At 33.7% G+C, this 15,369-nt stretch overlaps 1 long non-coding RNA gene across 1 annotated transcript; it reads right to left on the reverse strand.

Annotated features, from left to right (window-relative positions):
* Positions 1 to 6,969: 6,969 nt before the first annotated feature.
* LOC118570356 lies at positions 6,970 to 14,987 on the reverse strand. The gene is made up of 3 exons (XR_004943176.1): positions 14,959 to 14,987; positions 11,619 to 11,645; positions 6,970 to 7,017 (listed from the first exon to the last, which is right to left on the reverse strand). It is a non-coding gene; the product is annotated as an uncharacterized LOC118570356 (long non-coding RNA).
* Between the last annotated feature and the right edge of the window lie 382 nt (positions 14,988 to 15,369).

The raw sequence follows: 15,369 nt of genomic DNA on the forward strand, positions 1-15,369 counted from the left end.
AGAAGAAAGCTTTATATGTTCAGGCCATATGATCCTGCAGACCTGATAGGACATGAGGTGCTAGTGGCAGTTAGGGGTGCTGTAAAGAGGGTCTAGTAGGCCTCCATAAGGGAAACACAATTGAGACCCTTGAGATTTGGGACCAATCTTCTGCAAACAAATAATTTCTCTTAAATAGGCAGCTCTTGATATGTTATACTTGGCCTTAGAGGAAATTAAATACATGATAATAAGCCACCAGGCTGACATGCAACTCACGTCGCCCATTGTGAGCTCTATGACCCATCAAGGTATAAATTTGGGTAAGTGCAGTAACCGTAGCAGTTATCAAATATACATAGTATACATATGCTCTGCCCTGAGTAGAATGCACAGTGAGTGCCATGGAGAATACGAAAATGTCTACTGTTCCTACTCTTGTAACAGTGCCTTCTGTCCCCAGCCATGCAAATATGGCCTCAAAAATATGCCTTATGATTAGTTTGCTGAAGAAGAAAAGATCAAGGCCTAATTTACATTTGATTCTATATGTTCTGCAGCTGCCAACTAGAAGTAGCCAGCTGAAGAATTAAAGCCTTTTTCTTAGACAATCTTGAAAGGCATCAGTGAAGAGAAATCTATACACTGGAGAGAAATTCAGGCAGGGCACTAGGCCATATATGCTTTCTTAGAAGGAAAAATGGCCAATTGTGTGACTATATAGTGATTCAAGGGCTGTAGATAATTGTTTGGCTGTATGCATGAAAGAATGTGAAGATACTTGCGTGTTGTGTAAACTCTCACCAAAAGGTGACCTTCTATGAACAAATAGATAGGATTACTTGTTCTGTGGAGAGTGTTGACATTTTTTTATGTCTATCACTATGATTTTCCTATGATCCTATGAGCAAAGTTGATGTGGTGGAAGAGATGAAGGTTATGCATGGGTTCAACAACATAGATTTCCATTCAACAAAGCTGAACTGATGTGTACTACTTAGTATCAAACATTCCAGGAGCAAATGACAATTATTGAGCCCCTAATGTGATACTATGACACAGGGTGAGCAGCAAGTAAAATGGTAACAGGTTGATTTTATTGGACCACTTCCATGATGGAAGGAGAAGTATTTTGCCCACATTTTAAAAGGTATTTAAAGCTGGTATGGGTCTCATTTTCTGCATGTAATGCTTCTGATAGGTTAATTTCAATGGACTGACAGTTTTGTAGGTAATGAAGAAAAACTTGTTGAGGTGCTCGTTAAGGGTGAAAAATTATAAAATAGATGGCAAAAAGAAGCATACTAGTACCTTATAGGAGCCTTTCAAGTCATCAGAATCAAATTGGGTGTTCTGAGGATTCTAGCTTAAATGACTAAGCATCTACAGGGTTCTCTAGCCTCTATAGTATAGAGAAGCCCATCACTGAACTACTCAACTACCATTGTAGTGGTCAGTCTAGTGAATCCTCTTTTATAATATACATATTCTATTGGTTCTGACTGCTAAAAAATCCTGCCCACTATATTCAGACAAGATCACTGAAAATGTTGAGTATCTATATGTGAAAAAAAACCATGACATTTTGAATTTCATGTTTATCTTTTCATTTGTAGTTTTGATGAAAAATTCATCAAGTCTTATTTTATGGTGATTAAACTTTAGGAATAAACAATTCATCTAAGTAAATAGATTTTCTTCCTGTCAAGAGTCAATAGAAAGCCCTAATCAATTTTTCTTCTTATACCACAGAGTACTTCAAACTTTCTTTGGTGTTGAGGGATGAAATTTTCTTTTCCCTACATTTGAAGATATTTTTTTAAGAAAGAAAAAGACTAGATTTGTATTGTACAACTTCGGAGAACATAATTAATGTAAAAGAAACAATAGCTGTCTTTACATTTATGTATTTACTATTGGAGACAGGGCATGAACACTGTCCAGAGTGTTTGTAGAAGCTAGAGAACAACTTGCATGAGTGGTTTCTCTCATTTCCCCGTGTAAATTCTGGGGATCGAATCCCAGTTGCCAGGCTTTGCTGCAGATGACTCAATATATTGTGCAAACCTAATAGACTGCTATATCCACTCCTAGATTGTAAAGATGAATTTAGTTAGGCTTGTGCTGAACAGGAAGAAGAAGAAGACATGGTTTGCTTTATTTTCATTGTTTGCTAAATATAGTTGTTTTTTAAACATCCCTTAAGAACCTAAATGCCCCCATCTGTCCTTACTCACTAATCATCACTCAAAAAGTTCAATATGTTCATTTGCATCTTGGGCAATGAGTATTATCTAAATGTGGAGGATTCTAGGATTTTGGTGAACAGATGAATTGTAGTACACAGTTTCAAAAGTCCCTGATATCATGCTTACATACTACAATTTAGCCTTGGAATAATAAGATATTATTTTGATATATTTAATGTAACTAGCCCAAAGGTCTCTAGGATTTTAAAGGTACTATTTGAAAATGAAAATGACTAAATTAGCAAAATGCATAAATATCTTTAGAAGGAATTTGATTAGCGCTTTGGGCAGATATGGTAGGAAGATAAGAATGATGTTTTCTCATCAATTATCAGATAATGTAAAATAGTTATTAATAAGTCCACTCTTGTGCTACCAAATCTAAATATGCCTTTTATAGGTATATTTAGAATTATGTGCAGTGATTCCTGTGGCCTTAGTTCCTCTTCCCAGCATATCAGCTCAGCAAAGCCATCTTTTCTCTGTTGTCTTAACCTTCACTCTATGTTATACCCGCTGAAACAAACAAAATTTGTAGTAAATCCATGGCTCCTGAACAATACATGTTTTGTTTTAAAATAAAACTTGTCTTGCAATTCAAAGACATCCCATTTTGATGTTTAATGGTATATTACTATAATTATACTTTAATGTCTATTTCCATATGAAGACTGTGAGTCTTAGAAAATATTGGGAGGTCTTAGAATTAAAAAACTTAAGCAAGGTACTTTCTGTAAAGGGAAATCTGCACTCTAAATAGAACAATAGTTTTTACGGACTGAGGGACAAAGATGAACTTCGATTAGGATGCCACTAGACAGGTTTTTGGCTTTTTGGTAAATATTTCACATAAAAAGATCATTTTAAATTTTTCTTAGCATTCTAAGCATCCAAAAAGAGGTAAATAACAAATATGTCTAATACTATTTTAGATTATGCTATCTATTTAAAGATATTTAGGAATTAAGAAAGGAATAGAAAAATAATGTTATATGATTGCCTCTAAAGGAAGAATCTGCAGGAAATTTTATTTTTTTCCATTTTCCCCTGGGAAAGGAATGGTGAAATACCTCCTATTTATGTTGATGTTGAGAATTTTTTTCTTGTATGTATGATATGTATGTTAAAGCAATTCAATGCAGATAAATCTTAGTAAGCCCTTGTATCTGACAATCATACTGAAAGTAGATGAAAGCCATGATCACCTGCTAATTTGATATCTCTTCTTTAATATCAACTCAGTAAAGCAAGTTAATTCATTCAAAAAAAAAAAAAACCAATCATGTGCAATGTAGTGTTATTGTAACCACATGAAGTGGTCCATGTCTGAAGGTGAATTTAGAAAAAAATACTGAAGACTGATCATGGGAATTAGTCATTTTAATGAGGTTGGACCTCATATTGTGGATTGCTGGAGGAAAGAGAATTTTAAATAAGGTGGTTTGTTCAGTGTTATGTATTGATGATTTACTGTGGCTTTTAGTGAGTTTTAAGAAAAGTATAAACACCCTGGGTCAGACATTTGGTCACAACAGTAGGTCAGATAGAAGACAATGAAGATTTGAATTGTATTGACAAGAGGGTTATGAATGCAAACACATACACAGGCAAAATTTAAGGAATAAAAACAGAAATACATTAAGATTATTTGAATAAGCAAGTAGTAGAAATAAAGAAAAAACTCAAAATTGATTCCAGATTTCCAGTGAAGTAAAGAGTGGATAATGAAAAGCAAGTGAGGAGGTGAGATGAGACAGTTTGAGGTGAGGAGGATTGAGTCTGAAGTTGTTTGATTGAACAATTGAGAACACAAGCCTGAAATGAAGAGTAAAATCCAAAATGGAGATATGATAGGAATCTTTAGAATATAGGAAGGACTGAATTGTGATCTTGGCACATCTACACCATATGTCAAGGATAAAATATGAAACTTCAGTTAAAAATGGGATCCCTGGGACACCAACAATTAAGTGTGTATACAGTAAAGGAATATAAAGATTGAAAGAAGTAAAGTTCAAAGACTAGGAAGAGAAATGGTGGACTAAGTTGCCTTAGAAGCTCCTCACCAGGCATAGATAAAGTGAAAGTTCCTATTGAGGACTTTAATTATTCAGAGATTAATGGTTTTCCTTGCATTAGCAAGGGAAATGCTGTCAGTATTAGACACATGTGGTATGCCTCTTGGAGACTCAGGATTCCTCCTGAGATATACTGATGCTCACATACATCTTGCAAAAGCTTCATTGCCTTGCCTTGCTCTAATGCTGAGACCAATGACGCTCTCATAGATCCTTCTCACGTTGCAAAAGATATCTGCTATTGAAGGCTTGCTTCTAGAGTCACTGCAAAACAAATCTTTTGACGTTTTCCAGGAAAGAATAAATTTTAAACTGTCATGTCACTTCATATGAATTTATCTCCCTGTTGGACTTAGGCCTTGAGCTATAGTTTTGCTGAAAACTTTTTAACTGAGAGTGAAAATAGAGTAAATATTTTTTCAGATCTTATTTGCTCAAGAGTAGGATTAACTCTCACATTTTTTAAATTCATATACAGTATAGTATCCATAAGCTTATATTGAATGAAAGTAAAAATAAACAGAAAGCTGTAAAGTTTAAGAAGGATGGTGTCAAATGAGGATTTAATATCATGTATCTTTACATAAAATATTAATGGAAAAGAATTCATACAAGCTATCAATTAGTACATTATAGCTTTCTTACTAAATTGTATTTGAATTATTATTAAGTTGAAAATTTTATAAATTTTCACAAAATCAGCAGACTTCACTCTATCATGTACAGTCCCTTGCTCAAAGTCAACTTGGAAACAAAAACAACCACTAATTAAGTCTTCTTATTCTATTTAGTTGTGAGAGATTCTAAGGTAACAAGTGCTGTGGGTGACTTATTCATAACAGAAGAATAAGTGTGCTCCATTTGAGAGAAAAGGAAATGTATACACTAGTGAACAGATGAGAAAAAAAATCAGCTTTAGTGTTGTTTTGTACTTTGTCAATTATGTTAAGTCCCTCTCTGAGTTTATGATAACTTTGGAAGCAGTGTGTGATTCTGTTGATTCTTTCATTATGTGCCAAGCCAACATGTAGAACCATATTTAAAACAATAATAGAGATATAAGATTAATTAGCAAATAAGTTGGGTATAATATCTTATGTTTATAAGTAGATTGCTTTTCTGTCATTTGACCCTAAAAATTTACCAAGCAAGCTCGTTTGAACAAAAATATTGGCCATGTTATAAATTTATGACATTCTTAGTAGAAAATTCTGATGAGTTCCATAATTAATTATACAGTTTTCATCTCATATCATTATTTACATGGTTGAATTACAAATTATGAATGCATATATTTATGCCCTAAATACTCAAGGTAAAAATGCCTCAATCCATGCAAGAATCCAATGACAGAAGTTTAATATTTGTGTTTTTAATCATCATCACATTCTTTTCCATAATCACTAATTGCCCAAAGATGATTATCTGTAATCAACTAACAGAAGAAAAGCATCTACTATTATTTTGGACATTGTGTTGAGGTCATTGTTAGCTACAGATTTGAATATGGCTTGCCTTCATCTTCCTTAGTGCCTTCAAATTTATCAATAACCTTCCCTTATTGACAGCATATGAAACCTACATATCCATGCCCAGATTAATGACTTTTTATTATTGACTATTAAAACTTTTAGCCTTTTCATAATACCATGATATCCCTCATTCAGAAAAAACTACAATTATTTACACCACAAAATATTAATGAGCTATGTCAATTTCAGAATATAATACCATATAAAGCCATATTAATTTAGGCTTCTGTCACTTATGGTAAAATCATATCAATTTAACATAATATGTTCACCTACATAAAATGATATAAATATGTATATATACCAATTCAAAGGTATATATCAACTAATAGTAATGTATGAAATACATTAATTGATGTGGCACATTAGTTTATTTTTATACATATAATGTGAGAAGGAGCATGTAAATAGGTGTCATGTATAATTTATTAGTTTTTCAATTTTTATGTATGTTTTCTTTTTGTACATAGATAAAGCCATTTTTATAAGAATATGTAATATTATTTTACTGGAGTGTGTGTAAGGGTGCATGTGTAGATTTTTGGGACTGTAAATGTATAATGAAGACTAGGCTTACTAAATATTCCTATGAGATACTTTTAAAGACATTGTTAGAATTACTAATTTCTCTTGAACCTTCTCATTTTACATTTCAAATCATAAACTGCCCTATGTCAACATTTCATGGAATATACTTCTTAATCCTATATTATTTTCATACAAAATGAACATTTTTATGTGAGTCTTCTAAACAAATTGTAATTTATTCAATAACTGATCTTTAATTTATTCAGTTTAAAGTAGTGTGGTGAATCCAAATGCCCTATGGATGACTGAAATCATATTGAATTTAAGCAGTATATTTACAAAGTCTTTCAAAATTTCAATTTCAGTTTGGATATAATTACAAACACTTGTTTATAGCTCTCGAGGACCAAGCATAAATGCAATAGAAAACTAAACATAAAACCTTGTTAGTGTAGGTGCTACCAGTATCATGCAAAGTTTGTTTCTGTATCAGTGAGACAGCAGAATCAGCAGGCAAATCTCTTCTCACCACACTACACAAACTAAGTTAGAAGCTTCAGGATTGATTATAGTCATATCAGCCTTTTTTTCAGCTGTGTTTACCCTTTTTGGTTGAGGCAGCAGCAATCTCTTCTTTGGATCGTTCAGCTTCTGCAAATTCAGTTATTCAAAAAATAAGCATTGGATATCAGAGTTTTCAGAATAATAACATATAGTACTATAGCCAGGCAAGAACACAGACAACCAAAACATAAAATGCATATAGTGTCTGAGGGAGAGAAAAAACAAGCTGCAGAGAAGCTGAGCTATAAAACCTTGTTTCTCATTTTTGCTCTCTGATAAATTAATCCTTTGTAAACTCTCTTCCAAGGCATAATTCAGTGATATCACAATTGTATTCTGAGGTAAGTAGTGTTGATAGAAAGTGGCTTATCCCATAAAAAGAGATGTTAAAGTATTCATATATAAATCACTTTGAGTGATTTATGAACGTTAGGAAAGAATATATAAAGCCCGTTGTTCACTCTTTATGTAGATGGTGAAGAATATTTGAGTGGGAAAGCTGATAGTATCAGCACTGTTAAATATTAGTGATGACTTAATAAATATTCAGCTCAGTTGTTGATTCAAGAAATGAGAACTATTTCAAAGACAAAAATTTTGCTATGGTGGAGTTATCTGAATATCTAGTAAAGAAAATGAGGAAGATGAACTAAAGATACAATATGGAATGCTATCCCTAGAATTAAGTATTCCATTTTAAAGCAAAAATAGACAAAGCTTCCTACAATTTGCAGGGTTGCAGAGTGGAATAATGATGTGACAAGAAATCTTGGTGATGCTTCCCATCTCATTTTACAAACTTTTCATTATTTGAAGTAGTTCATTATTATCATATTTTATACTTTTAGTCTTATTAACATTTGTATATTACTACCACTTGTTACAGTGTCTAGTGTCAAAGATCTTAATTTTGCTTTTATAAAATACATTGATCTTAAATTCATGGTTTAGCTTTTTCACACAGAGTTTTAAAAGTCTTCCTGTGTTTCAAGAAAGTGTCTAAATATTTCCCCATATACATATGTGGTTTTAATTAACTTTTCTCATCTAGCTGATGGCACTCCCTCTAAAAGCCAAAGACCACCTAACACAAACCTAATGCCAGACATAAGAAGCCCTCTTTTAAATGGTTGGCCAGGGTGGTCTAAGATATTCCCAAAGTGTATAGCCTCTTGCTCTTGTCATTGGCTGCCACCAGGAGGTGGAAGGTAAATCCCTCTTGCTGAAGACACTGTGCACTTCAGAAATGGGATCCAGAGGACCTTGAACTCAACTGACCTGAATGCCCCATCACTGAAGTCTAGCTCTTATGGTACTACAAGGTACCATACAAGCTTCCAAATAAGAGAAGTAATCAATAGTCCCACCCACCTATGATACCTGCTAATCACACCAATGACCAGCATGGCATGACATCCTTTCAGGTGCAGTAGTGGTACACATACATTGGTGGTAACCAATGGATTAATTGGACTTAACTGGACTTAATTACCACTCAGCAAAAGGGATACCATGCCTGGTACTGGAAACCCAGCTAACTATTTATGGAATCATGGTTACTGCAGGAGAATCTACAAACACTAATTTACTAAACCAGAATAAGACTGTATTCCTTATTTTTTCAGAAATAGTTCAATGGTATTCAAATAAATGATTAAATACCTTGGTGCAAATGCCTCCAGATAATCTTCCAATGATAAATACCTAAATTCAAAATTCTCTTAATCTTCAGTTCTGCATATTGGTTGTTCCCAGATAATTCTGGAGTGCATTAGTAGAGCATTGCTCTTTGCTCCACATATCAGGATACTGAAGTAAATTCGATTGATCAATCTCTGCTTGTTGGGGGAATGTATAACAATATGTTCATTGGTAAAATCAGAGGATGAAAAATGATTGGTTGTTCATATTTCAAATAAATTTATAGAGACAAATTTTCAGTTTTGTCTACTCTAAGGTCAATTTCTTGTTCATAACTCAATTGGCCAGAGGATAGTTTCAGATAATGTGAACTATGTGATCTAAGCCTTTGAGTTACTCAATGTGGAAAGAATTAAATCTAGTGATGTTTCCAAAGACCTTCAAAGTACTGATGCTTGGTGTGACCATTCACAGTAAAATAGAGATGATGCAGTCACATTGTTAGTAACTAATGTGAACATAATATCTTTTTGAAGATTTACCATGAATGGTATCACATATGTTACATAATCATTACTCTAAAATCCCACCTCTTAACTAATTTTATATTGTCAATCTCAGAACTATTATATCCATTGTTCAAAGTGGTATATACATTCAACTGACTGCATGGATGAAGAAATAGACATTAGGAGGCATTTTTAACTTTCACCTGAATGGAGAAAAGAACAGTATCAACTTTCAGAAATTCTAAATACAGGTCTGAAATTTTTGCTTCTCCAATACACTCTTCATCACCCTCACCTAATGACATTGTAGGGGCATCAAGATCCCTTTGTTACCACTGCATCATTGAAACTTGGAGAGTTTCTGTTTCTTTTCAAGATCATAGTACTTGTGAGATCTTCTATTTCATAAAGATAAATGTTTCTCCTGCAGTGATATTAATTATCCTTGAGGAGCTGGGTAGATGGTTCCTCCCTAAAACTCAATCTATTTTCCAGCTATGAATCCAGTGTTAATTTTCCATTAGTTTTCCTTCTGTCAGTCTCACCTTTCCTTTTAAATACAAGGTCATCATATTGAATCACAAACACACCTGATTTGTGTTAATCTTTCTATATATCTAACTGTCTTACATACTCTTATGATTTACAATAACATACCACAGATATTCTGGCAATACCTACAAACTGTACAACACAATACAGGTAAGTTAAAGATTTTTTTTTAGAAGTAACAATAATTCATGTATCTTTCTCCTTAATATTAACATTATAGTTGTTGGTTGTCTACAGTAAATGTATAAAATCTATTGCTTTGATTTCAAGTCCAAAAAAAGGCCAACTCCTATATAAATGTCTAATCATAATTACACTAGATAATTTAAATAATCAAGGGCTTATGAATATTTTAAATTAATTTTGTAGTGAAGAATAATATTCATGTCAAGCCCAATGGTCTCAATCTCATAAGGGGTTGGGTACTCTTTTTAAACTTTATGTTGTGTTTAAATGATTTGGCAAACTAGTTTACTAGTTTACTGCAAAAGATGCTTAGGTCTTTAAAATGTGATTGGACAGTACTGCACAGATGGACATAATTCCAGGTTTTATTCTTGTAGATGAATATTTTTAACTGTATATCACATTTTCTAGTGAGAAATGTTAATTTTCTGAGTAATTTTCAATCTAAAGTTTTCTATGAGTGATGCAAAATTATCAGTTTCACTTTGTGCATTTTCTTGATTATGCATTCCCATGGCTTAGCATACTGAACAGTCTATAATTCAAAGTTCCAGTTAGCCTTACATTCAACTTCAAACTCACTGTTTTGTATGAACATATAAACAGAATTATAGGTCATGGAAAACTTTTTTTTTCTTTTTACGATTGTGTGTGTGTGTGTGTGTGTGTGTGTGTGTGTGTGTGTGTGTGCCCTCATGGTTTGAGATGCTTATTGATGGCAGGAGAAGACATCGGATGCCCTGAAACTAGAGTTACAGGCAACTGTGAACCAACATGGTTTCATCTCAAGAACTCAAATCTTCTGGAAGAGCAGCATGTGATCTCAGGTGCTGAGTCATCTCTCTAACCCTAAACTACTCTCTTTTCAATGTCTCTAATATTTGAATGTCTTTGTGAACAATTGAAATTGCAATGTCCTATTTTTTAAATTATATCAAGCTATCTAATGTGTTTCAATTATTCTGTCATAATTCTGTCAATAATATACTGTTTCAAAAACCAAGGCATTAAATAAAACATAGGACTCCTTTGTTAATCTGCACTAGGTTCAATATGACTGCACCTTTAACTCAAAACAAAAACAAATGTATTCTGCAGTATGTGCAGCATATATTTTGCCATTAATTTTATATATAAAGCATAAGGAAGTTAGTATTTTTTCTAAAAGCAAATCCCTGAAATTTATTTATAACAGTACTGAAATAACTGTATTTCATCAAATTTAAAAAATTATAATAACAAATCAGCATTTATCCCTAAGAATGTTATAAGATCTACCACTGATGCATCTGTCATGAGAAGTTACCAGAAAAATTTCCTAATCTGAGAATATTAACACTAAGAAAAATGAAACTTTACAAAAGAAATTTTAATAAAACTTTAGAAAGGCTGTATTCCATTTAAAATTCAATTTTCATGATAGGCAACTAACATTGCTTGGTAGCTTGATCAAGTAATTAATCATTGGGATCCTTAAATAGCTTAATAGGAAATGCTTAAGAAAATGTAACTGTTGCTAATTCTATGGGATGCAGAAAACATATGTGGCTAAATACAGAAGTTATGATCTAAATAACTGAAAATTTACAAAGTAACTCTCCCTGGACAAAGTTTCATAAGAACAAACACATTAAAAAGCCAAATGAGTTATCTTGCATATTATTTCACCATAACAATTAATCATATAGAAACAGAGACAAGTGGGACTCACAAATCAGTTATTAACAAGGTCAACAGAAGAAAACACAAGTGCATAAGCTGCTAAAATATGCTCCTCTTATCAATAATTGTTCAACATACTTGTTTTTCCATGTTTTTCACTTGGAGCTGTAAGGACAAGAGAGAATTATCGCTTCAATAATTAGCAGTCTACTTTTATTTAAAATAACTGATGTTAATAAAAAGTAACTGATGTTTAGTTGTTTGAAAGATTGCAAGTATAGCATTGGAAACTGAGGAAAATAGATCTGAGGAGAAAATGTAGCTTTGCAAATTTTTTTTGCTCCCCTCTAAAGTGGATTTCAAGGCCCAAAGATTTGGGAGGCAATAGAAGGTAAGTTCCCATATCCTTCAGCACTTACTCATGTCCTTATTACTCTACTTTCAAAAATTATCAAAGGGCCTGATTGCTTCCATGTTTAGGCAAATGTATTTTCCCAAGTCTGTAAGATTGCCCCCAAAAGCATAATTTTTTAAACAAATTATCCAGCAATTCCACTTTATTTATTTACTTATCTATTTATTTTATCCTCCCTCCTCTCCTCCCATTCCCTAACTTCTCATCTCCTTCTCTCAATTCACTCCTCCATTCTTTCCGCTCAGAAAGCAGTCTCACATGTGTATCAACAAAGCATGGCATACAAAGCTGCAGTAAGACTAAGTACCTCCCTTGTATTAAGACTGGCAAGGTGACCCAGTATGAGGAATAGGTTCCCAACATTAGGGACAGCCTCTGCTCCCATTGTTAGGAGTCCCACAAGTAGACCATATACAACTCTCATATATATGTAGAGGGCCTAGGTTGGTCCCATGCAGACACCCTGGTTGTTGGTTCACACTCTGTGAGCCAGGTTAGTTGTTTCTGTGGATTTTCTTGTATGTCCTTGTCCCCTCTGACTCCTACAATTCTTCCTCCCTCTCTTCAGCAGGATTCCCCAAGCTTGGGCTAATGTTTGGCTTTGAGGTCTCTGCATTTATTTCCATCAGTTAATGGTTGATGTCTCTCTGATGACAATAGAGTCCTCACCGATCTGGTAACAGGAGAGGGCCAGTTCAGGCTACATATCCACTGTTATTAGGAATCTTAGCTGGTGTCATCTTTGTAGATTCATGGGCAACTCCCACTTGCTTAAAAAAAAATATATATGTCTAAGTAGCCAGGCATGGTGGTAAACGCATTTAATCCCAAGACTTGGGAGGCAAAACCAGGAGCATCTCTGTGAATCTGAGGCCAGCTTTGTCTACATAATGAATTCCAGGACAGTCAGACTTATACAGAAAGACCTTGTGTCTAAAATCAAACAAAACAAAATGAAAATGCCTGAGTATTAGTAAGTTGGTACACTGTATTCACACCTTGATATGTACATACACTGATTACAAACAATTAGACTATTGTAGTTAGTGATAATACATGGTTGTAATACTGATCCATTGAAATTGCTCATATCAATACTTGTGAATACTTCTGCATGTTTTCCATAATTTATAATCTATTGTAGCCTTCCACATATGTACATAAATATGAGTATTGTTATCTGACTGTGGAAACATACTCCTGAATATATAGGCTCCACTCTATAATGTAGACAAAACATCCCTTTTCTGAGTTGTAGTAGCTTGAATGTTAATGTAAATAATGAAACATGCTATTATTTTATCTCTTAAATTATGTGACTGAAATTTACACAGTTTTTATACTTTATAACCAAATATTATTCTATTTCATGTTCTTCTCTTCAACTAATAAACTATTTTCAAGTGTTCATTGTGTATCTGGAATCAAAACAGGCATTTTTGTGAATAAAGAGTTAGATGCCATCTGTATCCTCTAACTTCTGATGATTTAAAACACCCAAAAGAAAAGGGAATTATACCAGCACATTAAAATCTATTACAACAGAAAAACAATAATGCTACTGAAGTACTGAAAAGATGTCTAAGCAGATTTTGTTCATACTGGAGGTATTATAAATTCGGTAAAAGAACAAAAAATGTAGGTAGATTCGAACAGCTATAGCAAAGAGTTATAGATATGCTCTACATTAGCTGTATGCACTTGGCAGCAGACATATTAAATGAATGTTTCATTTTAAATACAATTAGATGTGTTAGAAGCAGCTGAGAGACAATATTTAAGGCAATGTTTGCCTGCACACATGAACACTCCCTGCACATACACATGTCTTCGCACTTACACTCTTCATAGGTTACAGCCTGCACAAACATGTACACTCTCATCTTGTACACACACACATCTTCACATGTCATCTACATGCATACACACACAGACACACAGACACACACAGACACACACACATACACACACACACACAGAGAAAGAGACAGAGAAAGAGATAGAGAGAGACTCTGTACAAAAGCCTCAGTTACATTATTTAAATAGTGTTCACCAAGAAAAAGCAATATGTAATGTTTAAGGTAAGATCAAATAAAAGTATTTCAGAAATTGTCCTTTGAAATTACTTACCAGAACTGGTTAAATTTTAGAAAAATTTAAGGAAATGATTTTGTGTGCACATTAACTGTCTCAGTTGTTTGATTTGTCTGGTTGATTGGTTTTAATTTCAATTTTCAAATCTTAGAACCTTGCTCTATTGAAACACCCCAGAGAAGCCAAAAAAATGTTGTTAAGTAACATTATGAATAGGGGGAGAGTATTTTCTGGAGTTGAAAATTGTGTGTTTCAAAAGTAAAACAACGTGAGGCACATTCACAAAAATGTTTTATTTCTATTCTCTCTTGTTTGCTTTAATCAAAAGTATATCTATAAAACAGTGCTTTGTGATGAACATTGCTGATCATCAGCTTTCCAGACTCTAGAACCAGTGAGGGCATGTGTGAGAGATTACCTAAAGCAGATGAATGGAAGAGGGAAATCCCACGCTAGGTGTGGTCATGAGTGAGCTGTGGTCCTGGGCTGAATAAAAGGAGAAAGAAAGCTAGACTCAGCAGTCATTACTTTCTCCATACTGACCATGGATATGCTCTTTTGTGTCTATGGACTCTAGCCTTGAACTGTGAGATAAATAAACCCTCCCCCATAAATTGCTGTTGTCTGGGTATCTTTCCAGCAATACTGATTCTCAGACATTGTCTCAAGGGGATCTTACCAAGATGGAGATTCTGACTTAGTCGGTCTGGGTTGAGGCCAGATTCTGGTACTTCCAACCTCTCAGAGGATCTGATACTACCAGCTCATAGACACATGTTGAGCAACAAGGGAACAACACAACATTCGATTTCCCTCCTTTCAAACTGTATTGATAACGATTCTGTCAGGAGCTTAGAAAACAGACAGTGAGATGGACAGATTTCCTGCCTCCACCTGGCATTGCCTTTACATCCCTGTCTCAGGCTTGCCTTCTAGCATAAGTAGTTGAGCTGCACCAGTCTCACTCACCTGGATGTTCCTTTTTTGGTGACTTTGCTGTGTGAAACAAGAAAAGAATGGGGAAAATCAACAATCTGTGATAATCCATTAAAATTCAGTATTCAAGTACCAATTAAATATTTTTTTAAAAAAAATAGGAAAACATTAAAATAATTACCTGGTTCTACAGGCTTTTCTTTCTTTTCCTGTTCTAAAACATATTATCATTGTTAATATTATTATACTTTAAAGTGTTCTAAATAAGATTTTTAATGTAAACAAACATGCATTGCTGATGCTAGACGACAGAAACTTACAAATGTCACAAAAGGATTATTATCTCGCCCTCAGTATAGCCCTTTCTCCCTGTTCATTGAGCATATTGTCCTAGCATAGCAATGAAATATTCTGAGCATTAACAATTTTTTTCTGAAGTTTAAA

Source organism: Onychomys torridus, chromosome 19 (assembly GCF_903995425.1).
Source record: "Onychomys torridus chromosome 19, mOncTor1.1, whole genome shotgun sequence".
Taxonomy (NCBI): Eukaryota; Metazoa; Chordata; class Mammalia; order Rodentia; family Cricetidae; genus Onychomys; species Onychomys torridus.